Source organism: Peromyscus eremicus, chromosome 15, assembly GCF_949786415.1.
Source record: "Peromyscus eremicus chromosome 15, PerEre_H2_v1, whole genome shotgun sequence".
Lineage (NCBI taxonomy): Eukaryota > Metazoa > Chordata > Mammalia > Rodentia > Cricetidae > Peromyscus > Peromyscus eremicus.
The window spans coordinates 57,652,623-57,664,268 of NC_081431.1; the positions used below are offsets into that span (position 1 = coordinate 57,652,623).

Sequence of the window (11,646 nt, forward strand, 5' to 3'; positions counted from 1 at the left end):
GGCTTGGTGAGGCTCTGTACCCTAGACCCTGAGAGAAAGGGAGTAGTGGGACTGCCCCCCGTGCCTTCTGGTATCTAAGACAACCAGGGCTGCCGCATGCTTTTGCTCTCCCAGAGATCTAGAACGGGCCAAGTTGTGTTCCTCAGCCACCCAAGCTACCTGGGGGGTGGGGTGCGGCCCTGCTACCCAGCTCCCAACCTCCTTTGTAGCCATGGGTTCCGCGGTTGGTGTAACCTGAACTGCCTTCATTTGTGTGTGGGCGGGTGTGGTCCTGTGGGCCCTGGGCCATTGAATGGAGCTCAACATCATCTCTGTCAGCTGCGCTGGGTGCCAGCACTCTGCAAACAGATGGAAGTCACGAACCCAACAAAGAGTTCAGCCGGGTTGTCACTGAGGCCGCAGCGCAACTGTAACTGCACAGGGTGGGGTGGCGTGTCCCTGTTCTGGCCTGCTTTCCATTAGCCCAGGAGACAGGCTCCCCAAGAGGACCGATGAGAAAGATTAGTTGGGGGAACCCGGGGCCCTGAGAGCCTCCTGGAGACATACGGGTGGGGGGAGTGAAGGCAGGAAGGCACCGGGTGAAACTACCTGTTCTGGTATCGTTCCCCACAGCCCTTCCTGTAGAGAAGAAAATCTATCCTGCAGGGATCAGTTCCACAAGGAGAGGTGGCCCATAGGGGACAGGAATTCAGGCTGAGCCCCAAGACAAGCTCAGAAACAGTAGGGACGGAGAGAGAACAGAGGCCAAAGCCTCTGACTGTCTTCAGGTCAGGGCTTTTCAGGCTGGAAGGCTACCCTGATGCCTCCAGACACAAACAGAGAGGGAACATCGGCATTCACTCAAAAACACTCCTAGAGGGCTTTTCCCCCATGTTTTGCAGTGTTCAAGATGGAACCCTGGGCCCTACAATTACCTCACATATATTCACACCGTCTTTTAACTTTTTTTTTTTTTTTTTTTTTGGTTTTTCGAGACAGGGTTTCTCTGTGTAGCTTTGCGCCTTTCCTGGAACTCACTTGGTAGTCCAGGCTGGCCTCGAACTCACAGAGATCCACCTGGCTCTGCCTCCCCAGTGCTGGGATTAAAGGCGTGCGCCGCCACCACCGCCCGGCCAACTTTTTTTTTTTTTAAGAGTACTTCTTCACACTTAAGGCAAAGCTAAACCAGTCATAAAATCTTTTTTATTTGTTTGATTTTTTTTTTTTTTTTTTTTTTTTTTTTTTAGACAGGGTTTCTCTGTGTAGGAGATAACGAAATGGGAAACAGAATAAGAGAATTTGAATATTCATTTTGGAGAGACAAATGACAAGTTTATAAAAAAAAATAGGGATGTTTAAAAAGGGAGAAATAGGGCGGTGGTGGCGCACGCCTTTAATCCCAGAACTTGGGAAGCAGAGCCAGGCGGATCTCTGTGAATTCCAGGCCAGCCTGGTCTACAGAGCAAGATCCAGGACAGGCACCAAAACTACACAGAGAAACCCTGTCTCGGAAAAAAAATAAAATAAAATAAAATAAAAAAATAAATAAAAAGGGAGAAATAGCCAGCCAGTGGTGGTGCATGCCTTTAATCCCAGCACTCTGGAAGCAGAGACAGGCAGATCTCTGTGAGTTCGAGGCCAGCCTGGTCTACAGATTGAGTTGCAGGATAATCAGGGCTGTTACATAGAGAAACTCTGTCTTGAAAAACCAATAAATAAGTAAAGAAATACATAAAAAGGGAGAAATACGGGTTGGAGAGATGGGTCAGTGGTTAGAAGCACTTGGTGCTTTTGCCCGTGGCCAGAGTCTGGTTCCTAGAACTCACTCTGTAGACCAAGCTGCCCTCAGAATCACAGAGATCTGTCTCCTGAGTGCTGGGATTAAAAGCATGTACAACCATGCCCAGCATTATTCTTTTATTTTTGACACAGAGCCTCACTATGCAGCTCCGGCTGATCGGAATTTATGACAAACACCAGGCTGGATCACAGAGATCCACTTGCCTGGGCCTCCCAAGTGCTGGGAGTAGAGGTGTGTGCATCACTGTGCCTGCCCACAGTCTTGATCTTTGAACATTGGATTTGTTCTCTCCCTTTCTGTAAGTTATAGGACCTCTTTATTCTTGGTATAATAGAAGCTACCTGTGTTGTACCTGAAATACTTCGATTTCCAAACACTGTGGGTACTTGCTATACCCTTTTGTCCTTGAATGGGAAGGATATTTCAGTTCAGTTTGGGGATATTTTCTTGATTTATTTCAGTGATGACTCGACCTTTGCTTCAACCTTTATCCTTTTTGTGAAAAATGACAGCATTGCTTTGTTTTGAGACAGTCTTGCTGTGTAATTTTGGTGGCCTGAAACTCAGAGATCTGCCTCCCTCTCCCTCCCAAGTACTGGGATTAAAGGCATATACCACCCTAGCTATTTCTTTTGTTTGTTTGTTTTTTAAATTTATTTATTTGTTTTTGAGTTTTTGGTTTTTGAGACAGGGTTTCTCTGTGTAGCCCTGGCTGTCCTGGAATTCACTTTGTAGACCAGGTTGGCCTCGAACTCACTGAGATCTACTTGCTTTTGCCTCCTAAGTACTGGGATTAAAGGCATGGGTCACCACACCCCTGTTTAATTCATTTTATTTTTAAAGATTTATTTTACTTTAGTTGTGAATGTGTGTGCGCGTGAGAGTGTGAGAGAGAGAGAGAGAGAGAGAGAGAGAGAGAGAGAGAGAGAGAGAGAGAGAGTTATCTATGTGTATCTTGGTGTAGGTATGTGCACAGGAGTGCAGGTACCCACAGAGCCCGGAACAGGGTGTCCAGTACCCTGAAACTGGAGTTATACACAGTTAAGAGCTGCACAGCACGGGTACTGGGAACCAGACTCTGGCCATGGGTAGAAACAGCAAGTGATCTTAACCACTGACCCATCTCTCCAACCCCTAACCTCCACCCAACACCCTCTGTTGTTTTGTTTTTTTTGAGACAGGATTTCTCTGTCTAATAGTCCTGCCTGTCCTGGAACTATGTAGACCAGACTGGCTTTAAACTCACAGAGACCTGCCTGCCTCTGCCTCACAAGTGCTGGAATTAAAGGCATGAGCTACTGTGCCCGGCTGATTTCCGTATTTTATTTTTTATGTGCATTGGTGTTTGACCTAAATGTCTGTGTGAGGGAATCAGATCTACTGGAACTTGAGTTACAGTTGTGAGCTGCCATATGGGTGCTGGGAACTGAACCGTTTTTTTTTTTTTTTTTTTACTCTTTGGGGGCCTGACACCCAGTTCATAAATAAATACATGGAGACTTATTCTCACTTATGAATGCTCAGCCTTAGCTTGGCTTGTTTCTAGCCAGCTTTTCTAACTTACATTACCCCGCTTCTCTTTATGTTTGCCTCTGGGCTTTTTACCTTTATTTTATATACCTTTCTTTCCTGGCTGTGTGGCTGGCCCCTGGCATCTTCCTCTCCTTTTCTCACTCCTCACTCTTCTTTTCTTCTCTTGAGCCTATATTTCTCCTCTTATTTATTCTCTCTGCCTGCCAGCCCCGCCTATCCTTTCTCCTGCCTCACTATTGACCATTCAGCTCTTTATTAGACCATCAGGTGTTTTAGACAGGCAAAGTAACACAGTTTCACAGAGTTAAACAAATGCAACATAAAAGAATACAACACATCCTTGCATCATTAAACAAATATTCCACAGCAAAAATGAATGTAACACATCTTAAATTAACAGTCCACAACACCTGGGTCCTCTGGAAGAACAGCCAATGCTCTTAACTACTGAACTATCTCACCAGCCCCCTTATTCTCCTCCTCCCCCCCTTTTTTTTCCCAAGACAGGGTTTCTCTGTGTAGCTTTGCACCTTTCCTGGATCTTGCTCTGTAGACCAGGCTGGCCTAGAACTCACAAAGATCAGCCTGCCTCTGCCTCCTGAGTGCTGGTATTAAAGGCATGTGCCACCACCCCCTGGCTATTTCCCCATTTTTTAGACACTCTTATTTTCCATAAGTTTATCATTTGTCTCTCCAAAATCAATATTCAAATTCCCTCATCCATTTTCCATTTCATTGTCTCTTTGTTCTTTCTGGAGTATTTCTTTAACACATGCTTTCTCGCTTCCTGTCAAGATCTGGCTCAGCCTCCCTGGGGTTGGGATTACAGGCACATGTCACCACACATGTCCTTTGTGTGGCAAAGGATCTGTCCTCAGGTCTTCATACTCACACAGCCAGCCCTTTATCATTGACTGAGCAACTGAGCCATCTCCCCAGCCCATTTATTTCATTTTATTTTATTAATTTAAAAAATTATGCTAGTGAGCGCTTGTCTTCATGTATGTATGTGCACCACATATGCGCCTGGTGCTTGCAGAGGTCAGAACAGGGGGTCAGATACCCTGGAACTGGCATTATGGATAATTGTAAACCACTGCGTAGTGGTGCTGGGAACCACATTGCTGAGTCCTGGGCCCCCTGCAATAGCAGCAAGCACTCTTAACAACAGAACCATCTCTACAACTTCTGTTTTGTTTTGCTTTTTGAGTCAGGGCTAGAAGAGTATTCAATAGTTAGCTCAGGCTGGCCTCAAAGTTGTACCTATCCTCCATGTGAGTAATGGGATTCTAGGGATGAGCCACTGATTTGGCTTAACTACCTACAATTTTCTCCTGCAACATTCTCTTCTTGGGCAGTTGTTTTCTCTCCTTCTCTCTCTCTCTCTCTCTCTCTCTCTCTCTCTCTCTCTCTCTCTTTCTCTCTCTCTCTTTTTTTCTTTCTTTTGTTGTTTGTTTTGTTTTGTTTTGTTTTGTTTTTAAGACAAGGTTTCTCTGTGTAACACTGGCTGCCCTGGAATTCACTCTATAGACCACGCTGGACTTAAACTAGAGATCTACCTGCCTCTACCTCCCCAGTGCTGAGATTAAAGGCGTGAGCCACCACTGCCTGGATGGGAATTTGTTTTGTATTTATTGTATAACAAATCACTCCAACGTTCATATTTATTTATTTTGACTTTTTGAGACAGGGTCTCACTATGTAGCTCTAGCTGGCCTGGAACTCATATGTAGACCAGGTTGGCTTAGAACTCACAGAGATCCACCTGCCTCTGCCTCCCAAGAACTGGTATTAAAGGAAAGTGCCATCACACCCAGCATCAAAACTCAGAATTTTAAAATAGATATATATTGTGCATTGGTGTTTTGCCTGTGTGAGGGTGTCAGATCCTGGAGTTACAGACAGTTGTGAGCTGCCATGTGGGTGGTACTGGGAATTGAATCCAGGTCCATCTGGGAGAGCAGTTAGTGCTCTCAACCACTGAGCCATCTCTCCAGCTCCAAAACTCAGAATTTTAAAGCAGCAATAGCATTTATTTTTTCATGATGCCCTTGAATTAGGAGTACTGGTGTACCTAACAGCTGGGGGCTCAAGCTCAGGGTACCTGATAGGGTGCAGTCAAAACATTGGCTGGTCTTGTAGTCATCAGAAGATGGTCCAGGGTGGGGAACTAGTTCCAAGATGGTATGCCTACATGTCTGCAAAATTGATGCTTTTTTTTTCTTTTCTTTTTTCTTTTTTTTTTTTTTCAGGCAGGGTCTCAGGCCAGGCGTGGTGCCACATGCCTTTAACCCCAACACTCAGGAGGCAAAGGTAAGTGGATCTCTCTGAGTTTGAGGCCACCTTGGTCTACAGAGTGAGTTCCAGGACAGCCAAGGTTACACTTAGAAATCCTGTCTCGAAAAACTAATAAAAACAAACAACAACAACAACAACAGAAAAAAAAAAACCAAAAAAAACCCAACAACAAACAGGGTCTTACCATGTAGTCCTGCCTGTCCTGGAGCTCACTATATAGACCAGGTTGGCCTCAGATTTGCAGAGATCCCCCTGTCTCCTGAATTATTGGAGTCAAGGCATGTACAACCACAGTCATGATTTGTGGCAGAAGGTCCCAGTTGTTCACATAGCCCAATGAATAACGTGAGACTGTGCTGTCCTGTCAAGGGACAACAGGCCTCTCTCTCCCAGAGCAACAATGAGGAGCAGTAAAATTGAGGGTGGTGACACACACCTGCCACCCAGAACTCCGTTTTAGAGACAGGCTCAAGAGCTCAGATCATCCTTGCCTACACAGTGAGTTGGAAGCCAGCCTTAGTCATAAATGAGACCTCTGTGTCACAGTCTCTCTGCCTAAGCTCAGGGACCATGTGCTAGAGGGGAAAAATTGTAAAAAAAACAAAAAACAAAAAAACCATAGGTGGAGAAGACCTGGACGGAAACAGTGTTTTCTGGTCCTGATAGGAACATTGTACTCATGAATAGCGGCTGTGGTCGCCAGCCCAAGACCAATAAAAGCATCATCTGGAGGGACTTAGAAGCTCTTGGCCCTGGATGAGGAGCTGGTGGCTTCCAGGGAAGGGAGAGTCAGTTTCTTTCAGGGTGTGGCTCCTGGTAGGTGTTGTATATGGTCCCACACCCGTGAGTATATGGGAAGTACAAACTGGAATCAGTCAGCTATTAAAAAAAAAAAAAAGTGCTCGCTTTGGCAGCACATATACTAAAATTGGAACGATACAGAGAAGATTAGCATGGCCCCTGCGCAAGGATGACACGCAAATTCGTGAAGCGTTCCATATTTAAAAAAAAAAAAAAAAAAAAAAAAAAAAGAGGCCAGGCGGTGGTGGCAATACCTCTAAACCCAGCACTTGACTGGCAGAGGCAGGTTCAAGGCCAGCCTGGTCTACATAGTGCATTATCAGCCAGACAAGGCTACATGGTGAGGCCAAGCCTCCAAAAAAAGACCATATGTAGTTAGGAGTGGGTGGAGGATGAGGGATAGATCTACAAAGAGTTAGGGGAGGTTGGGGTTGAATATAATCAAAATGTATAGTATAAGTGTGTACATTCTCAAAATTTAATAAAAATGTTGTGTTAGACACACGTACAGAGAAAACGGTCAAATGTAGTTGTTCATGCCTGAAGTCCCAGGACTCCTGAGGCTGAAACGGGGATTGCAGTGACTTTGATACCAACCTAAGCTATATAGTGAGTTCCAGGACAGTCACAGATAGAAAGTAAGACTTTGTTCCTGAGACAAACAAACGAACAAACCAACCCCTCCACCCTCAAAAGCAAAGGAAGTGGCCATCAGTGACTTCCGGCTGGAAGGCCTCAATCAACAACTCCGCTCAGCTCCTATTCTCTTTGGCTTGGTTTGGGTTTGTCTGGTTTTCTGAGACAGGGTTTCTCTGTGTAGCCCTGACCATCTTGAACCAGGCTGGGCTCAAACTCAGAGATTCACCTGCCTTGGGCTCCTAGGTGCTGGGATTAAAGGCACCCCCCCCAACATTTTATGTGTTTGTTTGTTTGTTTGTTTATATATCTCTGTGTAGCTCTGGCTGTCCTGGAACTCACTATGTAGTCCAGGCTAGGCCCGAACTTGAAGAGATCCACCTGCCTCTGCCTCTTAAGTGTTGTTATGAAGGGTGTGCGTTACTATGCCCAGCCCACCCTGCCCTTTCAACAAAGCAGAGATGGAATTATTTAAGAAAGGTTTTGGGTTTTTTTTTTCTGTTTTGTTTTGATTTTTTAATACTTATCTATTTGTGTATGCATCTGCGTGTGTATACGTGTGTATGCATGTGTGTGCATTAGACTTTCATGCAAACCTAGATCTGGAAAAAGAGTTATATAGCTATGAATTATAAGAATTATGGAAGTTCAAGCCTATAGTCCTAGCACTTAGGAGACTGAGAGGTGAGGGGCAGGAGGATTGTGGTGCAGAGCCAACCTGGGCGACAGAGGGAGACCATGTCAAGGGGAACAACAACAGAGGTTAACATAGAGTTCCTGTGTAAGCTAGTAACTCCCTTTTTAGGCATATACCCAAAAGAAAAAAACATATCTATGCGCAAACTTGCAAACAAATATTGACAGCAGTACTATGTGTAATAGAAAAAAAAAAAAACCCAGAAACAATCCAAAGGCTTTCAACTGCTAAATAAAATTATATACATCAGAATATTATAGCTAGGTTGTGGTAGAGCATACCCTTAATCCCAGCACTTAGGAGGCAGAGGCAGGAAGATCTCTGTGAGTTTGAGGCCAGCCTGGGCTACAGAATGAGTGCCAGGACAGCCAAGGCTACACAGAGAGACCCTGTTTTGAAAATATATGTATACAGCCCAAATCGTTGAAATACTGATACATGCTACAACATGTATGAACCTTGAAAGAAGCATTTGCTAAAGTTAGAGAACCAGTTGCCAAGTGTCATCTATTATCTGATATGTAGCTCAGTGGTAGAAGCCTGTCTAGTATAAGTAGAGCCTGGTTCAATCCCAGGACTGCAAGGAAGAAAAAAAAAATTGTATTACCATTATTATTTTTATTTTTCAGGATAGGGTCTCTCTGTGTAGCCCTGGCTGTTCTGGAACTCATTCTGTAGACCAGGCTGGCTTTGAACTCAGAGATCTGCCTGCTTCTGCCTCCCCAGTGCTGGGATTAAAGGCGTGTTCCTGGCTGGAAAAAATTTTTTAATGATTCCATTTATAGTAAATGTCCAGAATCTGATAAGCATATAGGAAATGTCATCTATTAAGAAAAGGACACAAACCTTTAGTCCCAGCACTCAGGAATCCAGCCTGGTCTACTGAGTGAGTTCCAGGACAGCCAGTGCTACACAGAGAAACCCTGTCTTGAAAACAAAAAGAAGAAGAGGAAGAAGAGGAAGAAGAAGAAGGAGAAGGAGAAGAAGAAAAGAAAGAAAAGGATACAGGCAGGGCATGTTGGCACAGGCTTTTAATCTCAGTACTCAGGAGGCAGGGGTAGGCAGATTGCTGTGAGTTCGATGCCAGCCTGGTATATTTTAGGGAGTTCTAGGACAGCCACGACTACATAGAGAGACCCTCCTCCCCAAAAAAAAGGAGGAGGAGAAGGAGAAGAAGAAGAAGAAGAAGAAGAAGAAGAAGAAGAAGAAGAAGAAGAAGAAGAAGAAGAAGAAGAAGAAGAAGAGGACATGGACTGTGGTGGTGGTCCAGCTACTGGTGCCTTACATAAAAGATAAGGGGTACTGAGAGGAGCAAGAGACAGCTGAATGCCAGGTGAGGAAGTCAGCCGGCCTCTGTGGTCCATGCAAAGAAACTCTTTTCAGTTACAGTGCTAGGGCCCGGAAAACTGAGGACCAATCCTTGGCCTTAAATAGTCAGAACATGCAGACATCAAAGCTGGCCAGAGAGTTAATGAATGGCTCAGTAGGTAAAAGCACACTGCTCAAGTTTGACAGTCTGAGTTCAATCCCTGGATGCCAAGGCAGGAGAGAACCAACTCCTGATAGATAACTTCTGACCTCCATATATGCCCACCACACACACACACACACACACACACACACACACACACACACACACACACACAGACCTACACACATGATGATGATGATGATAAAGTTCGTTCTTTCTTTCTCTCTCTCTCTCTCTCTCTCTCTCTCTCTCTCTCTCTCTTTCTTTCTTTCTTTCTTTCTTTCTTTCCTTAAGACAGAGTTTCTCTGTGTAGCTTTGGAGCCTGTCCTGGAACTCACTCTGTAGACCAGGCTGGCCTCAAACTCACCTAGAACACATAACCAGATACACACACAGAGACACAGACACAGACACACACACAGACACACACACACACACACAGTCACAGATGCAGACACACAGACATAGACACACACAGATACACATACAGGCACACGGAGAAAATGCCATCATTTTTGCCCCCGACTTTCATCCATGACTTGCATTCAATAGCGAGACTTGAGCAGACAGGACACAGTGCCGCTCGGTGACTGAAGGTAAAGGGTGAACGGTGAGAGAGGACACCAGCGACTCCCAACCGTCAGCTCCTTCAGGGCTTGTCTAGCTCCAAAGAACCCGCTCCACTGGGCAAGTGCCCTCTTCCACTGGCAGCCTGCCTCTTCCTCTGAGTGCTGGGATCGAAGTGCTTACCTGCCATGCTGGGCATTGTTTGGTTTTCTTAGACCAGGCTGGCCTCGAACTCACAGAGATCCACCTGCCTCTGTCTCCACCGTGCTGGGATTAAAGCTGTGCGTCACCGCACCTGGTTTTATGAGGCTCTGTGGGCGGAACCTAGGTCTTCGTTCATGCTCAGCAAACGTTTTATCAGCCAAGCTGCATCTCCATCGCCTTCTACCTGTTGTGTGAATCACATGGGGGAAGCGCTTGGAACCACCCACCACATACATCAAGAACCAATGAGCCTTGGTAGCCGGGCATGGTGGCTCATACCTGTAATCCCAACACTCAAGAGGCTGAGGCAGTGGGATGACTATGTGCTTGAGGCTGACCTACACAAATAGCAAACAATCCTGTTTCAAAAAGACATTACCACCACCTCTACCCCCAAAACTCAATGAATGCCACCCGACTATTATTTACCACTCTTCCTTATGCAAGGGCCTCATAGGCAGAACCTAGAGGGGTCTTCCTGCCCTTCCTGAAATAGTCCTGATTTTAACCTGCTGTCCCCATGTTAGGAGGGCCCCCCCCCACCCCCCCGTCACTCTCAGATATAGTCTAGTTTGGGTCATCATTAGTTATGTTGCGGGAACTAACACGATCAATTTGGATCGTTAGAATTCTAGGAGTGAAGGCGGTGAGTTGCTCCGTGGTGGAGACCTGCCTAGTGTGTACGAAGGCCTGGATCCATCCCCAGTACTGCACAAACTAACCAACCCTATCAAGCAGTTCTGTCACTACCCTGCCTGGTTGGGACCCCATAGAACACTTAATAACCTTGTCTTTTTCAAAGTAAAGGGAAAAAAAAATCTGAAAAAAAAAAAAAGGAGGGGGTTGCTGGTGTGTGGGTCCCAGGTATAGAGCACTTGCCTGATGTAAGCGAGGCCCTTGGTTCAATCTTCAGGACAGTAATAAATCTGCTCTCCCAACTCACCAACATCTGGGAATAATATTCCCCCAGGTTACAGGTTATAAGGCGGCCCACCCGGATTCTTGATGACAGTTTTGTCCTTAACTTGCAAGGACCCCTAATGCCCGACCAAAAAGCAAACCACAAGGACTCCAGCAGGTTTGCTGGCAAAGTCAGGAGCTCACGAGGGACAGAGAAGGGAGGTATCCAGCCTGGATCAGAGTAGCCCCTCCAAAGCCCAGCTGCCAGCCGGCTGGTGGCTAGGCTGTGATGGTTGACCCCTGCCACCAATACACACGGCCACTCCCAGGCAGCCCAAAGTCTCCTCTCAATTTGGTCACTGCCCTGACAGGCTTTCCTTTCCTTTTTTTCCCCTAATTTTTCCATTTCCCAGTTCAAAACAAATGTCTTCACTCTTCCTGCTGTCTAGGCACAGCTAGGATATCTTACCTACAGTGAGCAAGGTCCTCGGCACTCTGCTCTAGGATGCCACAGAGAAAGGAACTGTGGATGAGGCCAAATGACCAAGCTGCCATTTATTTATGTGCCCTTTGGCACTCCCCCCACTTCCTTTGGTGGTACTGGCGGTTGAACGGGAGTGCATGCCACCGAGTCGCTGTTCGTCAAGTTCTGTCCACAAACGACCCAGCTCTGTCCTCTCACCTCCCTGGTGGAGTATGTGTTGATCATGTCCCCACTTTACCAAGTGGAAACTGAGTAGGACAGAGTGCCCTGCCATC

At 45.9% G+C, this 11,646-nt stretch overlaps 1 non-coding gene across 1 annotated transcript; it reads left to right on the top strand.

Moving 5' to 3' along the window:
* Positions 1 to 6,509: 6,509 nt before the first annotated feature.
* Positions 6,510 to 6,616, top strand: LOC131925908 (U6 spliceosomal RNA). The gene has a single exon (XR_009383402.1). It is a non-coding gene; the product is annotated as a U6 spliceosomal RNA (small nuclear RNA).
* The last annotated feature ends 5,030 nt before the right edge of the window (positions 6,617 to 11,646 follow it).